A 7460-nucleotide genomic window follows, 5' to 3' on the forward strand; every position below is an offset into this window, starting at 1 on the left:
CACTCATGTTGGATACAAAAAGTGATTTTACATTAAAATAATTTCAGTTTTTTTTTTTCACATCATCACTTCGTCCTCAGTAACAGTTCAGTCAGGAGAGACTTGTGTAAGTTGTACTAATTACTCAGTAATTACAAGGAAGCCTTTTTGATTCAATTATAAATCACTCAGAGGAAAAAAGATATTAGTTTTCTTTGACTATAGCCATTTAATATTTTATGCACGATGAATAAACTCCACTACTTGTAGCTATTTAATATCTTGATGGAGGATGGAATGAATGAGTTCTTGTACCGGTTCAGTCTGCATTGCAGGATCCTGAAAGGCAACACTTCAAATTCAGAGTTCAGGATGTGTGTTGGATCATTCAGAATTTTCTGTGCCTCTCTGAGCACAGATTTTTCACATAAAGACTGAAGATGGTTTTGTTCTTTTTGACCTATAATCTTCATGTCTGTTTGGATAAGATGTGCAAGCTTAGACTTAAAAAGTGCTGACAGGTCACCAAACTTTCTAAAATCATTTGGTAAAAATGAAAACATTAGTTTGCTGTTTAGAGTTTAAGCCTTCTCACAAAGTACATCCTCTGTTGTAGCCTGGAGCAGATTTTCAACATGTACATGCCATGTGAGCGAGCTGTCAGTGTGAACAACGAGATATTTGTATGAGGAAACCTGTTTGTTGGGTGTGTTGTGAATGATAGTTGGACTATGGTCACCAATTGACTTTGGATCGAATATCATCTCCTCTGTTTTATTTATATTCAAGATAAGATGGTGAGCGTCACATTAATCCACAAACTGTTTGATATCATAGTGGTAAAGTGATGTGTCTTCATCACTGTGTAATAAGCCCAGAATGGTGGCGTCATCAGAGAATTTTACAATGTAGTTTTGTGGAGTTTTGCTCACACAGCCGTTCATGTAAAGCGTGTGTTATGGAATTTTCCTTCTTCAGGGGTTATTAATTGGGTTGCATTGGGTCAAGCCTGGGCCTTGAGGTCACACTGTAATTCTTAAGCAGGAATGGGACATATTCTCCTCTCCTTGAGACTCCAGCTGTCTGTGATGTTTTGGGGAAAGCAGAAACCTCTCTGATGGAGGGTAAATCAGCATCGCCATGGTCACCGAGGTCGGAGGAGGGTTTCCTAGACAACACAGATAGGTGGATACGTAGATTCTACTGACGCAGTCAGACATTCAAAACAAATCTCCTGACAGTGGCCTGAAATTTCATGCAACGTGACCTAAACTGACACGAGTAAAATGTAATTCCTTGTTTAGAAACTAGTGAACCAATGAGACTAATTTTTCATATTGTAGGCTGATCTGCTTGGGTTAAAGACTAAGACTCAGACTTTCAGAGGGCAGAACGGAAAGAGACAGCATCCGAGTTGCAGATGACTTCGATGTTCGCTATTTCAGTTCTCCTTGATCAAGTATGTCAATAAACTTTTTCAGCTTTAAGACATCAAAGGCTCGTGTTCACTTTTCTCCACTGAGGTGCTGACCATCGCTCAAAATATCCACAACAGCGTGAAGGGAAGTGGGGAGCTCACACATCCTTGTGGGGCACCTGTGCTGATGTGTTCAGGGTCAGATATTGCCTCATTTATCTTTACATACTGAACTCTGTCAGTTAAAAAAGAAAAATACCATTTAATAATAAAAGGATTGACATTCAACTGTTTCAGTTTATTTCATAATAAATAAGGCTGCAAAGTGTTAAAAGCTGAGCTAAAATCAATAAAAAGTAAACGTGCACCAAATGTCTAAGTCTAAGTGGGTGATACTGCTGATGACATCATCAGTGCTCCTTCCTTGTTTATAAAACCTGCAAGGATTTTAACTCTGGGTTCACCTCATTATTCAGTAAAGACACAATATATATTTCAAAGCATTTCATCACTATTGAGGTTAATGCTACAGGCCTATAATCATTGTTCTCAACTGGACAAGACTTCTTTGGGACTGGAGTGATAACTGTTTTTTCCACAGTGCAGGGACAGTGTGGGAGTCTATTAAGCACTGAAAGAGTGGACGCCAAGCTGGAGTGAGTTCTTCGGCACTGGTTTTTAAGAGGAGGAAAGAAATCCCATCAAGTCCCCCTCATCAAACATTATTTAACAGAAATAGTTGTTTCATTGCTGAACTTCTGCTGTGTGATTTGGTTTCATGGTGTTGAATGGAAAACTCCTCTAAAGTGTCATTTATATACATCATTTAAATCTGTTTAATAGACAAAACATTCATTTCCATAAATCAGTTACATATGATGTCATTCTAATCTGATACCTTGAATTTTTAATAAGAGTTTGTTTTTCAGTGTTTTCAGTGTCCATTTATTATGTTTGATGGTGTCTTGTGTTTGAAGCATCATCCAGCTGGTTTGTCATTGATGTGGATTTGCTGCTCATGTGAATCCTCCCACAGTGTTTCATTAGCAGCTGTAACCACAGTGACTCTGATAAAACAGGAATTAGCAGAATCCATCTGATATGAAGCTGTGGTTTGAATACCACTTCCCTCCTCTTTGAAGAGTAGTCAGATATCTGTGTTCAGGTTTTTGTACAGCCTCTTCTACACTTTCTATCACTGTGTGTCTACAGCACAGTAGTAGAGAGCTGTGTCTGCCAGGGTTAGATTCTGTATGGTCAGCTCAGTTGATGTATCTGTTGTTTGGGATTTATATCGTTTATCAGGAATATATTGTTCATCACTCACTGATCCTGCTCCTTTCCAGAGTATAAACTGAGGTGCCTGAAGATCAGAATGATGTTTGTACCAGTAAAGGTAAGCACCATCATAATCTGTCTCATAGGTACATGTGAGTGTGACAGATTCTCCTTCTCTTCCACTGACTTGTTCTTTTACACGAGAGATTGTGTCTCCAGCTATTAGTCCTGGAAAAAGTAGAGAAAATGAAGCCATTAGACTAACATTGTTCATGAGGCTGAGAGGAGAAGACAGTGGAAAATGTCAACTGTACAGTGTTACTCTGTGGACACAAACTGATCAACTGTTCATTTGACTGATTTCTATAGAAATCATCTTCCAAGGTGTTACCTAGTGAAGGAAACATGTTGTATTAAAGTTCTGTTCCAGAGTCAAATATCCATCATTTGGAAAATATCACACAATGACAAAAACATACGTACCTACAAGAGCTGAAAACAGTGAAATGACAGCCAGTGTTTCCATGGTTACACAAGTGAAATGTGCTGTAAGTGAATGTTGAGTTTGAATAAGTGTTGAGTGGTTTTGTGAGTTGTGTTTGGTCTGATGTTCACAGCTGGAATCAAACAGCTCTCTGCCATGCAGCCACCTCTGCAGTCAGTAGGAGGAGACTCATATGTCAAATGACATTCATTTGTAAAACTCTTCATCACAACTGTGTCTCATGAGGGAAAAGAATCTAGACTGTTTGATAAGAAACCACTGAAGTTTAACAGTGTGTGACTCCCTCTAGTGGATGTTGTGGAGTATTCTGTTGTCTTTGCTCCAAAGGTTTTTGTACAGAGTTTTGGTGTTTCCTGTCACTGTGGGCTGCAGAGCACAGTAGTACACAGCAGAGTCAGACACTGCAGCAGAGGAGATCTGCAGATGAACACGTTTCTCTTTCTCTGTTTTGTTAATGTGAGCTGAGAAATCAGAAACAGTTGGATGAATCAATCCCCCCTCAGTGATGTAGAGCAGGAACTCTGGTCTGGATCTCTGGTATTGTCGGTACCACTGGATATTGTTGATAGAACCCTCATATTTACAGGTCAGGTTGATGTTTCCTCCCTCTGCAACACGTTCTTCAGTATTTTCTGGCTTTATGCTGTTCATGGAACCCATGGCTGCAAAATGAGTCATTCATGTCAGTTAGTCTGCAAGAGATTTTAAGAGACTCAACAGAGGTTCTTGACTTTTACTGTCATCTTTCATCATTTTAAAATGCATTAAAAACCCAACATGTTCTTTCTGTTTGTGAATTTACTTCCACAAAATCATCCAGCTATGAAAAACAGATATCTGGTTAATACATCAGGTAAAATGAGACTTTCATCTCTGTTCTAACACTCACCTATAAAGTGAGATAAAAGTATAAAGAGGTAAAGCAACATGTCTTTGGAGTTGTTGAAACCAAACAGACAGCAGATGATCAATGTTCTTCCACTGCAGTAGAATGAAGAAACTAAACAGCCTCTCTGCTGCACAGCCCTTCTCCTCAGCATCAAGCTGATTGGGATTTTACTTCCTCAAACATTTCTGCTCTGCAGACAGAAATAATCTCATTGGTTGAGTTGAACCTCAGTGGGCGGGGCCAGGAAATCACCTTCATAGGTTGTTGAACCATCAATGACATCATGAACTTCATCACAGTTTAACACGGCTTTCAGTTCTGTTAAGTTTGAGTTGAACACTGAGATCCATCAGCCTTCTGACAAACTCATCATATTTACTTGGAGCTCCTGACAGTTATCTCAGGCCAAACACTTGCTCCAATTATTTAAAATGTCAGAAAATGTCTTTCTGTGTGCATGAAAAAGAACAGTTTGCCTGAACTAAAACTTGTTACTGATTATGTTTGTTATATTTCTGTGTCATGGAAGCAGCAGGAGATGTTCTGTTGTTCAGGAGGACTGTGTGGAAAAAGCAGTGCTGGACCAGAGGTCCAAAGGTTTTTGTACAGAGTTTTGGTGTTTCCTGTCACTGTGGGCCGCAGAGCACAGTGGTACAGAGCAGAGTCAGACAGCTGCAGCTTCTGGATCTTCAGAGGAACTGATGTCTCGTTGATTTTAGCATCAATCCTCTCTTCAGCTGCAGTATTAGCTGCTGTTCCAGAGAAGCGTTGAAGTAACAACTTTGGGAAATCGTTTACTTCTTGTTTGTACCAGAACAAAGTGGAATCTGTTCTAGTGGTCTTAAATGTACAAGCAAGTGTAACTGTGTCTCCTTCAGTAGCAATGACATCTCCTGTTGGCTGGGTCACGCTGTCTTGTCCTTTACACTCTGGGGAAGAACAGAACATGCAGAGGAAGAGATGAATCAATAAAGATGATTGATTAAAGGAGAACAATCAGCAGCTTTAAAGAGTTACCTAGCCAGAGAGTCAGAATCAGGATGTTTCTCAGCCAGTGTTTCATGTCTGCAGTGAGAGGGGAGGAGAGAGAGGAAGAACATTGATACTCTGATGGATCTGGGCCTTCACATCATTGGCCCTTCCTCTTTATCATCTGTTGAGGAACTCTCAACATTTACATCACATTTACATTTCAGCTGTTTAGCTGACGCTCTTATCCAGAGCAGCTCATCATGAGGAGATTCAACCTGTCAACTGTTTTAAACAGGAAGGTCTCTTTAATCAGTGAACCACCCTGGTATTCCACCACCATCATCATCATCATCGTCTCAATACGTTTCATTTAGTTTTGGAGATATAAAAGAGATGTTTCTATCAAAGTGTTCAGTGTCCTATCATATAACGTCTCCTGGAGCTAACATGAGGTCTGTCACCACATCTGATCAACAATGACAGGAACACAAACTGTGGAGAAAAAGGACGTTCTTGTCAAGTTCTTCTGTGTAGACAAAATGATAATCAAGCTCACTATGACCTGCATTAGACGTGTTTATGAAAATGCAAAAAGAAATTGTTTTCAGACACAGTAGTAAGATTTCATTTCATTAATCTGGACTCTCAGAATCCCGACCATCAGCAGATTCATTATAATTATATGCACAGAATTTACCTGACGCCCCTGAAGCTTTATGTCATCAAAGTTATCAGTGATGCCTCGTGCACCTTGTTCTTGTTAAAGACTCCCAACACATTTCTTCACATGGGAATGTCCGCCTGGTGCCCAGTTCTGGCAGGATGTTGCCTCCAAACTGACAGCATTTATTTCATACCAGTTTTGGTTTTGAACATCATTTCCTCGCTTCAGGTCTCTAAACATCAGAAGTGTATAGTGCTTTCAGGTCTGACAGCTGCTAAGAAAATGATTGCAGTATGTTGGAAGCCCCCAAACAGGGGTGGAGCAGCGTTTTTAAAAGTGTGGGGGTTCTAGAGGTGGGACATGAGCACGGCAACCCCCCGCCTTCGAGCCCTGTTCCAGTCTCAACATGCCAAATCAAAATGAATGCCATGAATTTAAACAATGTTTTCTACTACTGTAGTTGTAACTACTGCTTCAGCTTACCATTGAGACCATATGAGTGTAACAAGTCAGCAGAATTTATTTAGGGTCTCATAGCAGTTTACTACTTACATCCAGTTATTTGTATGAATTGCTGTGCTGGAGCATAGTTATCCTTATTATACTTAAGATAATCACGGAGTATCTTTATCTACTTCCTCACACACCTTATAGACATGAAATTAAAGGAAACTTACACTACCATTAAAATGAAATGGATAGTATATGGATGCATAACAAACTGAACCCTGCTAACAAATCAGTATCAGTAAAGAGTCATTTCTGAGTCCAGGGACTAGTGCAACATAAACTGTCTTCAATTAAAAAAAAAAAAATCCAAAGGGGACCTTTAATTGTCTTTAACTGGGAAATTAAATACCAAAAGTTGTCCATGAGGTTTTGTATCAGCAGGTGTCAGTTCCTCTCCAACAGCCACAGGGAAGAAGCTGTTCCTCTTCATCTGAAGTCTTCCTCAAAGCTAACAGGAGAAAATCACATAAGCAGGTGATTTGAGGCTAGTGAGTGCAGAGAGTGAGCAACTAGCTCTCACAGACCACAGCTACAGCCATATGAACCCTTTTTAAGCTCAATAATAAATAGTAATATTACTGTGGTCTAGCTTTAATACACAATACAAACTATAGCTCATTCTAACTTATATTAAATGTAAAACACACATAACTCTCTGACATGAGGAGTAAAACTATGACGTCTAAAGCAACATATTCCTTTGACATTTAGCTTAAAACAGCATAAACTATGTGAGTTTACATTCTGGACACAGAGGTAACTTGTACATATTCTTGCTAAAGTCCACCTAGCATGGTGGCTAATTAGCGATTAGCTTAACTCACGATTAGCGATTAGCATGCTAACAAACATTAATTTGGTCATTAAGACTTTACAATAAGGCAGGCAACACATTTCCCTATGACAGACAGATGTTACACATCTTAAATATGAAAGCTCACCTTTGTCTTTGACTATTTAAAACTACAATAGAAGTGACTTTACAAACAAATTTGCCACCTGGCTCACATTTAGGATAGCCTATTTCATTTATGTTCAATGATGTTAGCTGAGGTGATACATCACATAACAAGACAGTTACAAAAGAAAATTCTACATTACTAACTAGTTAAATAGCTGTTTCATACCTCTGATCTGTTATTCTCTCATCAACCAGCAGCGAGAAACAGAAGCACGGTTGCTGAATGCACAAACGTAACTTTACTGTACTTTAACTGTTTACTCTTCTCTGGCCTGGTGGGTTGGT

The 7460-nt window shown here is 39.3% G+C and overlaps 1 long non-coding RNA gene across 1 annotated transcript; it reads right to left on the reverse strand.

The window, feature by feature from the left end:
* Positions 1-4921: 4921 nt before the first annotated feature.
* On the reverse strand, positions 4922-7460 carry LOC121909142. The gene is made up of 3 exons (XR_006099372.1): positions 7342-7460; positions 6564-6662; positions 4922-4997 (listed from the first exon to the last, which is right to left on the reverse strand). It is a non-coding gene; the product is annotated as an uncharacterized LOC121909142 (long non-coding RNA).

This window comes from Thunnus maccoyii, chromosome 12, assembly GCF_910596095.1.
Source record: "Thunnus maccoyii chromosome 12, fThuMac1.1, whole genome shotgun sequence".
Classification (NCBI taxonomy): Eukaryota; Metazoa; Chordata; class Actinopteri; order Scombriformes; family Scombridae; genus Thunnus; species Thunnus maccoyii.